Source organism: Notolabrus celidotus, chromosome 24 (assembly GCF_009762535.1).
Source record: "Notolabrus celidotus isolate fNotCel1 chromosome 24, fNotCel1.pri, whole genome shotgun sequence".
Lineage (NCBI taxonomy): Eukaryota > Metazoa > Chordata > Actinopteri > Labriformes > Labridae > Notolabrus > Notolabrus celidotus.
In genome coordinates this window covers 11,551,871-11,571,359 of record NC_048295.1, presented here as the reverse complement: position 1 = coordinate 11,571,359, position 19,489 = coordinate 11,551,871, and the positions used below count along the sequence as shown (strand labels likewise).

The window sequence follows — 19,489 nt, the reverse complement described above, 5'->3', positions numbered from 1 at the left end:
AGAATACAAGATATAAGACAAAAAGCAGTGACCTGAGGAATATCCAGACCAGGTTTTTGGTTCGTTTATCACAGCAGACTCATATAGTATGTTTGCTTTCAGTCGTTTTTCATACATACTTTAGTCGCATACATTGAGGAGGTGGTTTTGTTCCGGTTTGAAATCAAACCACAATAAAAGGCTCAAGTAAAATCCTTTATTTCTCAATCCCCAGGCAGCAGCAACTCCTCCTGCCTTCACCCACCTTCTTTTACCTCTGCAACTTGGCACCCACCTGAACTCGCTCGGTCTGAAATTACAGAACCAGCACCGAGGTGAGTCTTAACTGTTCCTTTCAGATGTTTTTCCTAACCTCCTGGTGAATGGAAAGCCTCCTACCAGCAGAGGTAAGTCTGCACAGCCTACTCAAGGTCTGGCAGCTCATTAGGTTCTATTCTCGATCATGTGTGGGAAATTGCCGAGGCAACCCAGTTCTTCCTCTCGTATTTTTAACTTCAAAAATGTGCACGGAAAAAATAAATATTACACTCGAGTGTTGTGCAAGTTTGGGAAATCTGGGTTAGTTGTTTCTACACTGTGACAGTATTTGCATTTACAAGGTACCAAGGCTTATCCTGGGTTTGTTTTCCAAAGGGGAAGGAGGTTGTTGAATTTCATTGGTATTGATATCATGATTGAGCCTCCTGAGCAATCCAAGTCCTCATTGATTCCACTATGGAGTCCATTCAAGGCTTCTTAATGGTTTCACCCCAGTCTTATCCTCTCTCCACTGGCTCCCTGTTAGTTTTAGAATTGATTTTAAGGTTTTACTGATCACTTTTGCAGAACTTTTAACACCATATCCTCTTGCATGTTCCAAAGTCCAAATCCAAAGGGGACCGAGCATTTTCTATCAGGGCCCTTGGACTTTGGAACCGTCTGCCTGAGGAGCTAAGGCTGTCAGAATCTGTAACATCATTCAAATCACTTCTTAAAACTCACTTTTATAGACTTGCTTTTACTTCCTTGTCTTCTTACTGCCTTTATTATCATTTTACTTTCTATCCCATTTTATTTTCCTTTCATTGTGTTACTCTCTTAACATCTCATTTACTGCCTTTAAAGCTTTTATTCATCTTGATTTGTCTATTTATTACTGCTTTTATCTGCAGATCCTTAAATCCTTCCCTTATTTCTTTTACCCCGCTTTTAATGCTTTATTCCTTTTGACTCTCTTTCCTTTTAGATTTTTAATCGTCTTTCTTTCTTGGTATCTTGGTCTCTGTTCTTATCGTTGGGTTCTTGGGATTGCCTGTGTTGAATTGTTGTTTGGGTCTTTTGTGTTTGTTTTCTTGATGTCTGATCTCATCTTATATAAAAAAAGACCTGCTTCCTGTTAGCACTGTCAGAAATGATGGATTCTAGAAGCTGATCAGAAAACTAAATCCAGATACAAACTAATAAACCGTCTTCAACTTTCACTCAGGAGCAAAAACTGCCTTTAAATTCAAATGAAATAATGGTTGTAAATGGACTTGTACTTATATAGAGCTTTTCTAGTCTTTCTGGCCACTCTGAACTTTTACATTTCACTCACTGATGGTAGACGCTGCTAAGTGACCATAAGAATTAATCTCATTTGTTCGCATTCACACACCTCTGAACAACAGAGGGAGCAATTTGGGGTTCAGTGTCTTGCTCAAGGACACTTCGGCATGTGACTGCCGGAGCTGGGATCGAACCGCCAACCTTCAGATAGACAATAGACGACTAACTCTACCCACTGAGCCACAGTCGGCCATCTTGGCATGACAAAGGGCCTGTTTATTGAAGAAGTACTGACTGTAATTTACAGTAGATCTAAGTCTTCCTCACTTTTTCCTGTCAGGAATGAATCCTGATTATATTTGTCATGCCAAGACATTTTAATAACAGGTAGCTTATGGCCTTATGTTGAGTAAAACTTATGGGGTACCATGACAGCATGAGCCCGGGCCATCACACGCCCATCCACCCTGTATGAAGCCAGCCAAAAAGATGCTAAAGGTTGGGAAGGATTCTTTAGATTTGATAATTGAATCTCACTATTTTGCAGCACACATCATTTGATAAGATGTTAATGCAATGATATCTATTACTGCAGCTGTAAGAGCTTAATTCATCAGTATACGCCTTACATTTCAAGCCAATCAAAGTTATATTGGAATTCCTTTTTCAGTCGTAGGAGAGAGAGAGAAAAAAAAAAAGGCTGGTTTTGTATTTTCTTCTTCTTTTCGAGGCAATTCAGAGATTCTTTTGACGAGCGAGATTCAATTAATGTGTTCTCTGCACTTGGATCAAATTCGGCATCATTACAGAAAATACTTCGCTCCCATCAATTCTGTTTACACGCCGAGCAAAAGCAAAGCCTTTTAAGGCTGGTGTGATCAAAGTGAGACATAATGATGGCCCTTAAGACATCAGCTGTGGCGGTCCGCCGCCGACTCGTCGACTCGTGATTTTTCCGTTCGTTAGTTGCACAAGGTTTGTCACATGATGCTATTAATTGAGATCAAAGCCTCGGCTTAGTGAAACTGTGGTTTCTTTTCTGTGTGAGTTTGGCTCAGGCTTGTGTCTGTGATTTAGTATTCAATGTAACAGCCAAGTGCATGCTGCTTTTTTAAAGGTGCTGACCCTGAAAGATTTGCATTTATGTTCATTTTGGTGGAGGCTCCTACAGGCTTTTGTTCTCAGATAAGAATAGATTTTCTGGGGGGATTGCTGAATCTTTGTCATTTTCTGGTATGATTGCATTGCAATATATCCCCCCCTATTCAATATCGATTCAGCAAATCCTCTGAAAAGATTCCTGGCCAGTAGGGGGCACTGTGCGTCTGACTCGCGTTGTATGGACAGAGGCCGCACTACACCAAAGCGACCAAGTGTGAGGCCAGCGCCTTCAACTTTTGAATCTAACGTTTGGGGTCCTTTTGGATTCCTGTGTCAATCCAGAACACAGGTACAGAGTAAGGTCTTTGGTAAGCTGTGCCAGGCAGAATTAAAGTCTTGCAGTAACACAACAAACCTGTGCAACCACTCACACCGACACCATGCGGATGCTTTGGAACAACCCGTGACTGAACCTGTTGACTCAAAACAGACGCAACTCGACAAATCCTTCGCCTGCAAAGTGCCGCCAAAGCTCTGAACACACGCAGAAGATAACAGAGTCCATGGCCGTGTTCATGTGCAAGGATCTTCAACCATACAGTGTCGTGGATAACCAGGGGTTTAAGAAGATGGTAGGGACACTCCAACCATGATACGCAATACCAATACGAAAACACACGACAGAAGTCGCCGTCCTGAAGCTGTACGCAGAGGTGAAGACAGCGGTTTTGTAGTCGTTGAAGTCGGCAGAGAGTGGCTCTTACATGTGATGGTTGGACTTCCAGAGCGACTGACCCCTACGTAGCTATCACTTCTCTTTTCATTTGTAACGAGTGGGGATTAGTGTCAAATGTTCTGCAGACCAGAGTCCTGCATGGAAGCCACACAGGGAGCAATAGGGCCAACTTGTAGACAGAGGCAATACATGAACGGGGTTTAATGGAGAAAGTACTGAATCTTCTTACTGAATCGACATTGAAGCATTTCAATCAATTTGGAATCAAATCACAACCTGATGAATCAAAATCAAAATCGTGAGGTTCTTAACACTACCCAGCTCTACTCAGCAGGCAGGTTAAATGTCCTTGAGTGTGATGTCCATTTCACATGAGGCAGAAAAACATCTTAGTGCTCTAGCTGAACAGAGACATAGAGCATGTCACAGTGTTCTCTCTCTCTTCCTCTGCTGCTCTGAGATTTACAACATGTGGCAGAAGTGCTCTGTATTCGTCTCCCTCTGCATTACATTCAGAGATGTGTCTGTCTGACAAGCACCCTTAGATGTAAATTTACTGAGTGGGATCTGCCTGAATCTCCAAAATAATCAAGATCCTCCATCTCGAGCATCAGAAAGTGTCGCAGGGAGCTTAGAGCGGGTTCCGTTTGAGTGCACTGGGAGCACCGGTTTACTGATTAAGCTGGCTGCTGTTATATTAAAGACATCAACTTTTCTGTCACACCAGAACCAATTGGCCCTCCTCAGAATTGCATTGCCCTCGGTGCGCTTCAAACCCCGGCATTTAGCGTGATTGACCATCATCCAATCAGACCCCGGTGGCATTCTTAAACTACCGACCCTGCGTACACAAATCATTGAGCTGCTGAATGGAGCGGTGATGGAAGGTGGAGTGCTTTATTAATGCACCAAAAAAGTGGAGTTACCATTTTCTTTTAAAAGAGTGAGCCAGGAGGGACACGGGAGGGAAGACAAACAAAAGGATATTGGTTTTGATGTGAGGCCAGAAGGCCTGCATGTGGAGAGTTAACTACTACTTCGCCATTATCTCCCTGCACACTTATCTCTTTGAGAGTCCTCTGAGCAGTATGCATTATCCAAGCAGTGCATCACGCAATCATAGCATCCCTTGTGTGGTGGAGCGAAGCGAGGCACCTGATTCTCCAACACGCAGACACATGTGGAGGGAAAAAAAAAAGGACGGAATCTCAAACACAATCACTTCCATGCTCCGGTTGTGCATCGCCGTTGTTGTTATGGTGGTGGGTGTGCGGGCTTGGTTCAGAGGCGGCATCCAGAGAGTTATTTTGCTCAGCTGGAGACGGGCGCGTACAGCTCGAACGCAGGCCTGGCGGATAGATCAAAACAACACTGGGCCTCCCGGAGCATGAAAAGTTTATTCATTTATGTCCTGTGACGTAAAGATTGAGCACGGTGCCGACGAGACAACTCACTCCATCTGTCTTGGAAACATGTGTGCCGCCATGCATCTTCCCTTTTAGGAATCACAACGCAGGAAAGTGGAACATTCAATATCACATAGACGTGCCTGAATCTCCAAAAGCTGCAAGATTGCGCCAGATTCTGTCGTCCTAAGGTGAGTTATTGACCTCTGCTCAGCAGCAGGCACTCCTCTGGCGATACAGTCAGACACAAATGCTTAGATTTGTTGGATGGTACACTGAGAGGACAGACTATCACACTCCTTTGCACTTTGGTGCATTATGAAACATTACCCAAGCACAGCAATATGATAATATATTGCATAATGCACACACGCTTGCAAACCCACGCACAGAAATTACCTTGAGGTGCAGTTAGATTTGTTGGACTGTGCCACTGTGCCGTATAGTGCATCCAGCAGCAGCAGCAGAGCTGTTGGTATGAGGTTAGGTGAGGTGGCCTTGGCCGCGGTGCGCCAGCCATCAGCTGGGGTAGAGCCAGAGGCGGCGGCATGATGGGTACTGGAACAAATGCGAAGGGAAAAGAGGCTCACGGTCCCGCAGTCCCGGCTCGAGCTGACTCCACATCGACTTGACACATGGAGCACCGCACGCCGAGAAAGAAATGAGACACACAAAGGCTTTATGCGACCACAAAGGGGGTGTGAATGTGAGAGGGGAGTTGAGAGAGATTGAGAGAGAAAACGTGCATTGGTAGGTGGTCTTAAAATGTGTGTGAGTGTGCGTGTGTTTGCACGGCGAACGTGTTTTGAGTGTCCACATGTGGTCAACAGAATGGCCAGCAAGGCAGGGGAGAGGCAGCAGGGCTTAGCTGCCAAGCTCCTCCAGAGCCACTGACAGATGCTAGCAAGCAGAAAAAATAAACATCCCGTATGTACTTACTCGTACACACACACACAAACGAGGATCATGTGCCTGTATGTGCAAAACCACATCACACACACATGCATCATTGGACTGGTTGACTTTGTTTTTGCAACAAGTCAATGGCTGCGTTTACATGAGACTTTTAATTCCTCTTTAATTCAGAATAAAAATTAAATCCTCTTTAAAAATATTAAAAGTGACCTTGTAAACACCTAATTCTGAATGAAAATGACCATTCTGGATTAAACTTAAATCCAAAGTAAGTGTCTGGTTTATTCTGATTTTAAATCTGAATTGAATAATTCCTCTATCATGTATACGTTCATTCAGCTTTAAATTAATTCCAATCGTTCTGCACATGCTCGTTCCCTTGCCCTGTCGCCATGACGCCCATATTCCAGGATGGCCGCCCGAAGCAAGCATTGGACTTGAGCTGAGACTATTTATTGAATAGGAGCCTTAGAAGAACCTTTTTCAAGCTGTAGCGTCCAAGTTAATTCAGGGACTTGTCACTTGTGTGGTCCACAATGTTGTAACTGAAACTAAAAGAAGCAGGAACTAACTGGAGTCTGTTTTGTTCCGGTAGATGTAAATATGTCACGTGCGCGCTATCCAATCAGAACCCTTCCCAACCCCCAGACCTTGAATTGAATAAAGACGATTAAATGTGTTAACCATGTAAACCTGAAATTGGAATGACTATTTCCATGTAAACATGAAGGAGAATACTTTGATTCTGAATTCTACACATCATGTAACCGTGGCTATTGTCAGTGTGCACAACTTCACAAACGGCACCCCCCCACACACACACACACATACGCACAAACTATCTTCAATGAAATTCGTTATCTCCCTAGACCTTCTTTGTGTGAAAAGGCCCGATCCACTCCTCTCTCCTGCTCTCATTATTTATCTCCAGGCACTTTCTTCGAAAACATCTGACCAGAGTCAATTTCAATCTCAAACCAAACATTTTGCCTTGTGACTCGTGTGTAATGATCTGTTGCCTCTGTGATTTATTTACTCCACGAATGGCCTCGCGTTGACCCCCAACCAGAGCTTCTTTTTCTCTCTCCGTCTACCAATTCCTTCTTTTTCTTAAGCAACTCTTTGAGTGCCAAAATAAAAACCGCCAATGTAGGACATCATTAGATTAGTTTTGCACACATACAGTTCATATAATGTTGTCATGTGAGCGCATACGCAGCCGAAGGGAAAGTGATTATTAAACACATTTAAATGGAAAAAAAGGAAAACAATGCTCCCGTAGGGGTTTCATCGCTTTCCCAGGCTTAATTACAACTTGTAATGCATTATGTTAATGTTATGTGGCCTGTGTGCTATCCCCTGATTAAAAAATCCTCCCACACTGCCTTTTGAACTGGTGCAGATTTGAAAAAGCCACTCTTAAAACACTTCTTCACAGTGGAAATGTTGTAGGATATTTGCCCTGTGGCTTGATCAAACAGCTCGTAGTGAGCTATCAAAGTAAAAGCCCCTTCACTCAGGCGCGCTTTTTTCCAAAGGGAGGGATTTTTCATGCAGAGGGGCCCTCTTCAAACGAAGAGCTTGCTAAAGATATAGAAATAGCGTGCAATGCATGAGGGGCGTGATCATCTCAAAGGGGAATTAGTGAGGGGGGAAATGTAACGGCTTGTCAGTTTGTTGCGCTTAAAAGGTTTGCATTTATTTACATGCAAAATTGAGGGGATGGACTCCGTTCTGTTCTTCAGATCAAAGATAGCCCCCCGTCATAAGACTGTTCCTCTTCTGTTGCAGTGTTATTGAATTACTCTACGCTTCCTGAAGCCTGGTGTGAATTTAAATCGATTTCATTTGAGCAACAGATCGTTTCAAAAATAGCAGGAATAATTCAGACAACATTAGAGACTCTCCTCTCCTCATTCTGACATTGATTCTGTGTATTCTGTAAAACACTCATGATACTCACGTATTCAGGTTGGTCACACTCGACCTCACGCTCCCCTGAACTCCCATTAAGCCCGGGCTGTTTACAAGCATTCAGTAAACCTCAAGTTCCAACCTGTCCCCACTTATTTTTCACACCGTCTCGCATCTCTTTGTCCTCCATCGTACCCGACATGAAAATTAAATGGACGGCACAGACTGAAACTGTCTGTGAGCTCAGGGTTGAGTTTAATTATCAAGATTTTTTTTTTCCAGACTGCTGTTTTAATTTGAATAATGCAGCTGCCGAAACACTCAAAGCCATTGTTACGTAACTGATTTCCTTCCACTCTGCTGGTACGACTCGGCCTGTTACTCGCTGCTCGGCCTTATCACACATTCATGGTGACAGTTAGTGCGATAGGTAGCGCCTTGCTGGAGACATGCTCCAAACAACACAGGAAACACAATGATCTTCTCTTAAACATAACATAAAGAGTACTTAGGGGGATCATATTCAGCCATGTTCTTATGGTGTCGTGCTGTTGCAATGTAAAGCTACGACTGCAGTGTTACACAGTGCCGTTTGGCTCCTCGCTTTCTCATCCATCAAAACTCACCAGACGCGTTTTTAGGAGCGGCATCGCCAGACAAAACCGAGTATGTCCCATCATACTTACAGAAACAATGGTTTAGCACAAACTTCTTACCTTTTGACTCCATCATGATGGTTTTGTTGTTGTGAAATACGATCACCGTTCTCCAGTGGAAAATAGAAAATAGAAGTCTTGCTGTGAAGGGCTACGGATTGCCAGACTTGAGATGAAGCGGTTCTGAGACTTGGTATTAATTCACCGCCTCCATGATGAGCTTCACCTCCGCCATGTTGTCGTCAACGGCTTCTGAGAACCTCTTACCTGCTGACTCCAGGACTGGATCCACTCAGTATGACGGTTTGTTGTTGTGAAATACGATCACCTTGTTCGGGCATTCGTTGAAAATAGAAGTCTTGCATTTTCGCTGTGGAGGACTTCGGTTTGCAGGAGCTGAGACGGAGGGGTCGTATAGATTTAGGGTTTCTGACCGTGGAAGAAGTGGCTGAAATGAGTTTCCTCTGAAGGGTGTCTGGGTCTCGGTCTCAGAGATAGGGTCAGGAGCTCGGATGTTCGGAGCACGAACTAAGGATGCCTCCCTTTAGAGGTGTTCCGGGCACGTCCAACAGGGGGAAGGCCCACGGGGGAGATCCAGAACTGGTTGGAGGGATTATATATCCTGCCTGGTCTGGGATTGCCTCTGGATTCTCAAGGAGGAGCTGGAAAGTGTTGCTGGGGAGAGGGATGTCTGGGTCAATTTGCTTGGACCCGACCCCGGATAAACGGACGAAAATGGATGGATGGATGGATGGATGGATGGATGGATGGATGGATGGAGACGGAGCTGGTATTAATTCACCGAATTGAGATTAATCGGCAACTGATCAAGACGGTAATCCCGACATATTGCAATGAACACATCATAATCCATTCATTTTGGTAAGAAAAGCAAACTAACATTAGCCCCCACATGGCCACCCTTGTGTCTCCTTACCTGCTTGACTAATACAGTCATTGAAATACGTCATCAGACTGTAGTTCACATCCTATATCAGTTCAGTGCCACATGCTACATTTCTTATCTTTCTGCTTTTCATTGTGTGTTGCCTGTTGTTAATCTTTCCTACCTGTACGCCAGGATCATCCATCTCCAGCCCTCACGACGCCTGACTCCCTGCCACAGAGCCTGACCCTGTTGATTCTCCCCATCAGTGTGTCGATACAGCTTACCACCTGGAACACAGCAACACAGCACTGTTACAGCACTTGAGCTTCTAAAAACTGCTCAGTGAATATGGTGATCCTTCGGAGCCTCGGGCCTGACCAAGCTGCTGCATCTGAAATCCTGGAATCTAAAATAGCCGGGCCTCACCGTTTACCCACAAGACACTGCAACGATAACACACAAAACACAGAGATCTCAACATGCCGGGTATGTCTAAGTATAAATAATGACTCAGAGTATTACCCTTCTCTGCTCTGCCTGTGAAGGCAGTGTAAATTATTGATGATCCGACCTGCACTGAGGGGTGTGAAATTTTGATTGACACCCCTTAACAGGATTGTGGTCCAGCGCTCATTTCCACATCATTGTGTGTATTTCCAACAGATTAGCTTGAAGGACTTTTAATGACACGAGACTATTAGGATTTATAGTCACAGTGTTTAGCAGCCACATTTACGACCAGTGAGTCTTTTTTTTGTGAGAGGTGAATACAAGGTTGTCTTATGCTGGGATGGTTGTGGCCTGGGGAGCTGGTGTAAATAATATGTGGATAACATGAAGGGTAGGTATCCCTGAAGTATTCTGCAACCGTCTGATTTCACAGACTGACTAGGAGACTGAATCAGTCCATTAAGAAGAATTATATGAACACACCATGATTCATTAACTGTAGATCAGTCCTAATTTGTTCTTTACTCTTCCACTTCCACTTTAATGAACCGTGAAGTTAAGGGTGCTATCACACCTTTGTTCAGATTCAGATGACCAAACTAAACATTGTTGCATTTCTTCCTTGGGTCACAGTCTCCTTTGAGGTCGAGAGCCTTCAGCCGCTCGGCACCCCCGCCTCTGGAGCTCTCTCCCCTAGGACTTACAAAATCCCACCTCTCCCGCCACCTTCAAATCCCTCCTCAAAACTCACCTTTTCCACCACTTGCTGCAATCTGTCTCTATTGGACTGGAATGACTTCACTTTCAGTTTTCTCGCATTGCATTGTTATTCTGTTGTATTTATGTATTTATTTACTGCTGAGTGTTGTTGTTTTTGACCCCGAGTCTCCAGAAAGGTGCCTATAAATAAAATGTATTATTATTATTATTATTATTGGTAAGTTACGTGGTCCACCAAGGCTCTAAAAAGGAGCCAACCCAACTTTTTTTGTTGCATTGAATTGAGGTTGTTTCAGCCTTCAGAGCTGTGTCTTTGTTACATGATTAAAAAACGTATTTGTTCTTTTTTTTGTTGCCATTTCTTCCATTTTCCTACCATGTTTTTAGGTTTTGTCTTTCCTCTTGATTGGGTTGTTAAAGTGTGAGTTTGTTGCCCAAGCACAACGCCACAGGCCGCCCCACCCTGATGTTTAAAAGATGTCTACTGTTCAGACAGTGATAATGTAACTGCCAGCATCACTCATTTATTCAGTTATTCTGTTGTTTTGAAACCCTGCCATCTATCTGGGGGCTGCCCACAACCTCCACCAGGGTTCTGCGTTTAATTCTGATTACAGGGGAACAGCTGGATGAGAAGACTCTGGGAATCTGGGAAGTGGAAACTGAACTCTCTTCTAACTTACATGCTCCAGTCAAGCCCCTGAACTCTCTAACCAAGATTATTTGGCTTTTACTGCATTTCCAATTTTGTGCAATATGTTACCCTTTTCCGCCGAGGCAGTTTCAGGGCCGGTTCGAAGCCGGTGCTCAATTTTGAGGAGCAACACCAGCAAGCATGCTACGTTGTCCGCCATCGTTGTTATTGTGAGGGCAAGTTCGGGCGAAAGAGAACTCATCATGAACTCATCTGGTCAACTTTTGCAAGCTAGCTAACAGTAATGAATCAGGGGGGGAATTCACTAAGAATGGATTGTGTCACGCTGATTGTACCAAGATTTGCCCATCATTTGTCCCGGCATGTGCTCCATCTCAAGGTCAAATTCATAAAACTAATTGTGCAAATGATATTCATGTGCAAAGAACCCCCAAAGTGCCTTCCCCTTCTTGTGAATTAGGCCCAGAGGTAACACTTAACACAGGTTTTATGTAGGCGATAATACTAAGTTTTACTGATTTCATCCAAAAGGGTTCACCATGATGCCTTTACCCTAAACTCAAACCCAGATTGAATGTCGATGGAAGTGGACTGTGTTTTATGGCGCTTGCTCTCCTCTTCTGACCGCTCAAAAGGCCTTTACCTTACACGTCACATTCAATCATTCTCACCACATCCACACACTGAAGGCAGAGGCCGTGACCGTCGGCTGAACTGATCCCATTAACCCACCACTGGAACAGCCACCGAGGGCAGCTTAGGGTTAGGCATGTTGCCCGAGGATGCTTCGGCATGTGGAGAGCAGGACCTGGGACCTGACCTTCTGGCCGAGAGTTGACCTATGTGATGACCTTTGATATGCACTGCTGCTTTAACTGTATAAAACCCATTGTCTGATCCAGTTGGTCATGGGTTACAGACATCACAACTACCTCTCGACCAACGCAAGGGCTGGTGCTTGTGCTGGTTCGGAGCTGGTTGAACTTGCGAACCAACTCGGCACCAGTTTGTTTTTCCACCCCCAGTTCCTCAAGACCATGGATGAGAGCCATGTCATGACATCACTTCTACGAGGGCGTCTGCTGCCGCTGCAACCAAGGTCCGTTTTTTGGTCCTGGTAATCCTTTTAGAGCTTTTTTAGCTTATTATTTATTTGGACCATGCTTCTGTCACTCGCGCCGGATCTCCTCTAAAATGGATTTAGTCCTGGTCGATCTCTGCAGCTTGTTTTGGATCTCCTGCGAGGACAGAACCGGGAGGAGGCAGCTTGTTTCCTCGACCGACCACTCATTAGCTTCTTCTTTGGTGTTTTTTTTTTTGCAGCAGGAAAATGGCAGAGCTCGTTTGGTTTGTCTTTTTGGTCACGTCTTCCTCGCCCCTGACGTAAGCGGTTCGCGGTTCGCTGTTCTAGACCAGCAAAGAGTTGGTGCTGCTTTGGAACCTGTTTTCCTCACTGGGAGCCGGTTCTCTTGCAGTTGAAACACTTAAACTGGTTCTTAATTGAGCACAAACTCCAACCCAGCCCTAAAGCTGCCTCAGTGGAAAAGGGGTAAATGAGGGCCTGATGAACTCTGACATTGTCCTTGTAACCCAGAGATCATTTTTTGACATCCTCTACCCGTGTAAGCACACACACAGGGAAGAGATAAAGTGGACACTGGTGAAATGTTTTCAACTATTTCCACAGGATCAAGAAAGGAGCAGATAATTGGAGACACTCGCGCTTGAGTCTGTGTGTGAAAGACTTCCCCTGGAATCCCCTCAGTGTCTGGTGACACGGGGAGCCACACATTGTAATGAGTGTCACAAAGGTTAATGAGGGGCCTCCATCTGTGACCTGCTCCTGGGATGACTCTCAGCGCCGATAGAGACAGAAAATGAGAAACTAACTCTTAGGTACACATTTAGATCTAGATTACAGTGAAAAGTGGACCAACCTAGCTCCCACGTCTCACCCCTCCCACCCCTCCACACACTCACTGTGACTCCTTCACGGGGCGACTCTCGAGGACCTTTAAGGACAGACAGAAATAACTGCTTGAATTATATTTGATAATTGGCTCTGTCTTGTTCCGCAGACCCCACAGTCTTGAATTTGAAGTTTTCAATTATTTAATTTTTAGACAGGATTTCAATTACAGTGGAAGCTAGCACAGGAAAAAGACTTTCATGGGAAAAAAAATATATACTTATCTTGTCAGCCTGAACCTCAAGTTACCCCAGCTATGATTTACCCTATTTGAAGCAAATAAAAGAGCTAGCTGTGAGCTGTGGAAGACATTCCCCCGTGATGGGAAAGAATTTAAACAGAACAGAGATGTTGTCTAAAAAGGCTATCAACCTGCTTTATCAGTGTTGGAAGGTAAAAAAAGTAACCCCATTTACACTTGACCAGCCAAGTCAATATGATTTATGCAACCTAAGATCTTACATCACAAGAGGAAAAACCTTGCAGACGCCTACTTTACATAAAACTCTGCTTTTAATTAGGAGTCAGGAGCAAAAAGTGCTCCAACATCTCACTGGGCTCTTTGTGCAGTAGGATGTGTTGAAATCCCCTTTTTCCAAGTTGCTCTAATGAGACGTAGACAACGGGAGATAAGTTGGGCATTATTGCTGCTCGAGTTACTCAAACGTCAAAATTCAACAGAAAGAAGTAAGTCAAAACCAAAGACCCAACATCAAGGATCAGATCCAGTCCCATCTTACAGACAGGACTCAGTCTAGAGCACTTTGCAGGATTAAGCAAGTTACAGTGGTCTCCTGTAGACCTGTGGTTGCAGTTCCACTAATTATAACATTTATGGCAGTTCAAGTCCCCAGGTCTCATATTAGCATTTATAATAACAATGTTGACAACAAGGGTAGAGATGATAATATCTATTATAGCTGTAGGAGTGGAGCTGTTCTATAATTAACATTAACATTGTGCTGATAATGTTGAGACTGATATTAATGGTTGTAGCAGCTGGAGTCTGCTGCTGTGGAACTGACAATGATACATAGGAGGGAGCTCATCGAAGCCTATAGCAGCATAACTAAGAGCTGGTCTAAGCCTTAGCCTGCCTGAACTATAGGCTTTGTCAAAAAGGAGGCGTACTCAGCCAGGCTCTTCCAAACCCTCAGTTGACTCTCTCACATCCTGATATCTCTAGGGACTTAGCATCTTTGGTAAAGGAAAAGAAGCCTCAAAATATTACTTGTCCTCAAACAAAGATGGGAGACTGACCTCTATTGACCCCGCAAAACTACAAAGGGTGGGATTAAGGGAAGACTCATATGCTATGGTCCTAACCTAAGGTCCAGAGGCGGTGGACAGCAATTCCTGAGAATTTTACTTTGATCGTGGGGCAAGACATCCCATATCCACCGAGCCTATACATACTGGGGGATCACACACCCTGAAGGGGGATCCCTGAACCCCACACAAGACGGTTTCACACAGCCATCATGCTGGGTCGTAAGATCCTGGTAGGAGAATTGAAAACAGTGGATCTCCCTCCATCTGTCAACAACAATGGTGTCACGCTCTGGTCTGGTCTTTGTTTTCTCTTGGTGATTTTTGGTTCTTCTTGTCTCTCATGATAACATCTTTTTCAATATCGCCCAGCTCTACCTCCATCACACAAGGATTAGGTAATACTAGCATAATACAAACATGACAGGATCTATAGCAGTGTTTCTGAACTGGCATACCCTGGCAGAATTTAGGATATCTTGGGCCCTTTAAGATTTGTATTTGAGTACAAAGACAATCAAAGTATTTTTTTCCCTTATGGGAAATAAGCATGGCTAAATGCAAATAATACAGCGACTACATTAAATATAGACTTTATTATATTGATAAAAAAGGACAGCTAAAACCTCTGTGTTGTGTGCACCGAGGTGTTGGCAAGTGAAAGTATGAAGCCGTCAAAATTAAAGCGGCATTTGGAAACAGAACACTCTTCTCTCTTTTAATAGCATCATTTTTGTTCTAGCATCTTATGTTAAGCCAAAACTACATATCTTTGAATCTCTTTGAAACTACATCTCACTAGTTAGACTTATTTGTTTCATGTTTGTGCATTACCAGTACACTTGTTTATTTTGTGTGTTGGCATAATCTGATATTCTGTATCTCAGGTTCAAACTGCATCATCTTTATATTAAAGGCCCTGTGAGGAGTTTTGAACTGGCTGAGAAACAGACTGAAAATGATACCGATGCCTCTTTATGACGTTCAATAGCAACTGAGACCATCAGTAGCAACACTGACACCTTCTCTGTTGTCTGAATGCCTGAAACCGCCCTTAGGGGGTAGGTGTCAGACCAGATGATGGACATCTCGCTTCAGAAACAGCCTTTATTTGACTGTTTTCATGGAGAATAATCACATTGCCTGATAAAGTTGACTGTTAAAAGACAACAGGCTGTGGATTTTGTTGATACTACTTTTGCATGTATAGGACAAGAGATAAGAGGTATCACTTTGTCCACAAGGGGCGCCAGGATCGATACAAAACAAAAGTTCCTCACAGCAGCTTTAAATCAAGGGGTGATGGTGGGTCCCGAAGCCAGACCAGTTGAGAACCACTGATCTGTAGTATGAGTCTAACTAGTGTTTGCTGAAGATTGAACTAGCATAAAGAGGAAATGTTGCAGACACCCAGTGATAATGAGAAGAAGAAGAAAGGTACTTTATTGATCCCCAGGGGGGAAATTCAATTTTTTCACTCATGCTATTTTGGACATGCTACACATACAGTTTTTTTGGTATATACATACAAGTGCACACACATGCAGTGAACATGCTTAGGGAGAGATGTCAGAGTGAGGATACTGCCGTCAACCAGCCCACCCCGAGCAGTTGGGGGTTCGGTGCCTTGCTCAAGGGCACCTCGGCAGTGCCCAGGCAGGTGAACCAGCACCTCTCCAGCCACTTGTCAGTCCACTTGCCAAACTTTGTCCATTCCCAAGCCAAGTCCCTATGGACTGAGCTACTGCCGTCCCCAAAATAATGATAGATTTTATTCTTACTTTTGGTGTAAACAATGCCGCAGAGTCTGTGCGCCTTTTTTAGCATCTGCAATTTGACATTGCAAGTCTGTCTTACCACATTCCTCTTCCTATTTATAAATACAGTAGATTGCACCCATGCTACTTAATGTATATGAAAATGTAAGTCCTGTTCCCTCTACGCCTCTCTGAGAAACACAAAGCCAGCTCCCTCTCCTCCCTTTATATATTTAGGTTTGTGTGCAAACTTGTGTTTACAATCTGTATAGGGGTCTTCCAATCTCCCAGGGATATCAAAGCAAACAGAAAATTGTGCTCTGAGAAAGTTTCCACCGAATACAATTTGCCGGGGCGTACGGCCGGGGAGCTCTACAGTAAGTCTATCTCAGAGGAGCAGGTGTGTTCGGAGGCAACTGTTGTGATTGTCATCTGTTATAGAGAAAGCAAAAAAAAAAGCCCAAAGTTTGCAGGCACTTTTCTGGAGTAGAGGGAAGTGTAAGTAGGAAGCACACAATCACACACAAGGGGGTGAGGCACATTTATATGCACCATCCAGTTTGGGTTTGCATTCATTTTTTACAGCGCAATCTGTTGAGCGATGTCTACAGGGTCCTATCTTTAAATAATTGATGTATTAGAAAATGGAGCATTTCTACCACTGTAAATGTCCATAAATAAATCACCATTATAACTGTGTGTGTGTGTGTGGATTCTTACATGAGTGCTTGCTCAGTACAGCGCCCCATTAAAAGGCCCCTTTTACAGGCTTTTCATGTTGTCATCACACCCCGCTCCTCGGCGCTGCCATTGATTTTCCTCCCATCCGTCATCCATTATGCTTTAAGTCGAGAGCGGCTACTTTCAAAATGAAATCTTTTTTTCAAATGAGTGATTAGTGCGGTCACACTGGAAGACGCACAAAAGAAAGGGAGCAGGGGAATCGATACAATTGGATTAGTCCAACTGAGCCCCGGAGTGTCATTACTTCATTATACATCTATAGAGTTTCAGTTTAACCGGCCAATTATGGCTGATTTCAATGTTTGCTTTCTCAGTAATTAAAGCTGTGTCTTTATTTAAAGGTGTTCTAAAAATAAGTGCACCCCTGCTGGTCGTCTCTAAAAGTAGTATGGGAGGTAGAGCCTTCAGTTATCAGGCCCCTCTCTTCGGAATCATCTACCAGTCAGAGTCCAGGAGGCAGACACCCTCTCTACTTTTAAGAGTAGGCTTCAAACTTTCCTTTTTGATAAAGCTTATAGTTAGAGCTGGATCAGGCCAGATCTTAGTTATGCTGCTATAAGCTTAGACTGGTCTTAATGGTCATGCACCATCATATCTTAAAGAGCTCAGACTGTCAAAGTACCCCATGAGAACACTCCACTCCCAGAATGCAGGCTTGCTTGTCCTTCCTAAAGTCTCTAAAAGTAGTATGGGAGGTAGAGCCTTCAGTTATCAGGCCCCTCTCCTTTGGAATCATCTACCAGTCAGGGTCCAGGAGGCAGACACCCCCTCTACTTTTAAGAGTAGGCTTCAAACTTTCCTTTTTGATAAAGCTTATAGTTAGAGCTGGATCAGGCCAGACCTTAGTTATGCTGCTATAGGTTTAGACTGCAGGGGGAACTGGCGCACTGGCACACCTGGATCCTGTCTCACCCCCTCCCCTCATCACTTCCTTTAACTCTCCCTGTCCCATTAAAGTTACTAACCATAGACCTTTCTGGAGTCACTGAGCTCCCTTGTCTCGTAGGTTCCTCTCAGCTAGAGTCTGGATGTCCACCTGCTTAGGACGTTCCAGACCCAACAGCTACTACTAATTGTCTCATCACTATCACCGCTCCCTCTCTCTTATTCTCCTCTATCCCTCTTTCCAGACTCAACTCGGTCTCAGCAGATGTCTGTCTAACATGAGTCTGGTTCTGCTCGAGGTTTCTGCCTGTTAAAGGAAGTTTGTCCTCGCCGCTGTAACTAGCTAAATACTGTGAGGAGTGATGCTCATGGTGGATTAAGGTGGGTCTTGGTGTTGGGTCTCTGTTCATAATTTGACATAGAGTAGTCTAGACCTGCTCTGTTTGTAAAAGCGTGTTGAGATAACGTTTGTTGTGATTTGCCGATGTATAAATAAAGTTTGATTGATTGATTTCAGATCTCTGGGTGCTCCTTGTCCGGCTTTTTCCTTCCCCTTCCTCCCTCTCTCCGTTTAAATCAATTGGCCTCTTCCTGACAATTGCACCCTCACAATCGTCCAATCCAGTCCCCCATCCATCTTCATCCACACACCTATATGTGTTCTCTCCCACAGAGAGGTCAAAGGTGAAATGCCATTCAGGTTGACCTTTCACCAGCTGCTGTGATGATTGATCACCGCAGAGTGACGGTGTCCAGATCTCCACTGAAAGACAGTGAAGACAGACGAGCGGCTGGGATTGTGATCTACGAGCGTGACCGGCTAACATGTTTGTTGTTTGAAATTGAAAGTCAGGAGTTCTCCTCTGGACGCTGTGACTCGATCTTCCTGGAGATCAAGAAATGGAATGTGCAGTATTGCTTTTGTTGCAAGAGCTGTGGTCTGTCAGAGAAGCATGAGTGTAGTTCATTTAGATGACTGAACCATGCATCATAAATTACTTTGATTCATTTCTTTGGTTCATGACTTCAGGAAATGAGTACCTGTTTAATCTATCATTAGTTTAGGTATGTTAATTAATAGTTTATCTAATTTATGCTGTCATATATAATATATACGCCTTTAATCTGAGAGGGTGTTCATATGCATGGTCCTAAAAATGGTCCCTGTATGTCCAGCTAAACCAATTAAATTAAAATTATGAAAGCAGTGAGATGAAATTCGACTAACTAACTTAAGCTTGTAATTCAGAATTGAATGTAAAAAATGTAATTCAAATATTATTTTATTTCATTTACACTGGCTTTTAACTTGGAGTAATTTCATTTTAGCCCTGGACTGCATCATTTCTTTAATGACCATTGTTTTCTATTCATTTCATTTTAATTCCATCTTCTTCTTTTTTTTTTATTTTATTGAATTTATTTTATTTTTATGTATTTTTATTTTCAAATAAAATTCTCATTTCAGAATTTAACGTAAAAAATAATTAATTTTTTAATATTATTTATTATGACCATTGTTTTAACATAATTACATTTTTTTTCATTTAAATTCCATCTTCTTTTTTTAATATTTTATTTTATTTTTTGGTATTGATTTGATTTGATTAAACGGATTTTATTTTAATTGATTTCTATTTTTAAATAAAATGCTCTATTCAGATTTTAACAAAAGAAAATAATTTATTTTTTGAATTTTATTATTTACATTGCTTTTAAATCTGGCATTTAACAATTACGTTTTACTACCATTATTTTCACATCAATCTGATTTATTTAATTTTTATTCTCTTTTCTTATTTTTTAATTTTTTAATTTTATTTTTCTGGTATTCATTTGATTTGATTTAATGATTTTATATTAATTGATTTTTACTTTTAAATAAAATGTTCTATT

The 19,489-nt window shown here is 43.0% G+C and overlaps 1 protein-coding gene across 3 annotated transcripts in view; it reads right to left on the bottom strand.

Annotated features, from left to right (window-relative positions):
- Positions 1-19,489, bottom strand: part of spry2 (sprouty RTK signaling antagonist 2) — a 212,426-nt gene that overhangs the window by 179,112 nt on the left and 13,825 nt on the right. For all 3 annotated transcript variants that reach the window (XM_034678191.1, XM_034678192.1, XM_034678193.1), the window contains exon 3: positions 9,326-9,431. The gene's annotated coding sequence lies outside the window, so the exon portion shown is untranslated. The remainder of the gene's footprint in view (positions 1-9,325; positions 9,432-19,489) is intronic.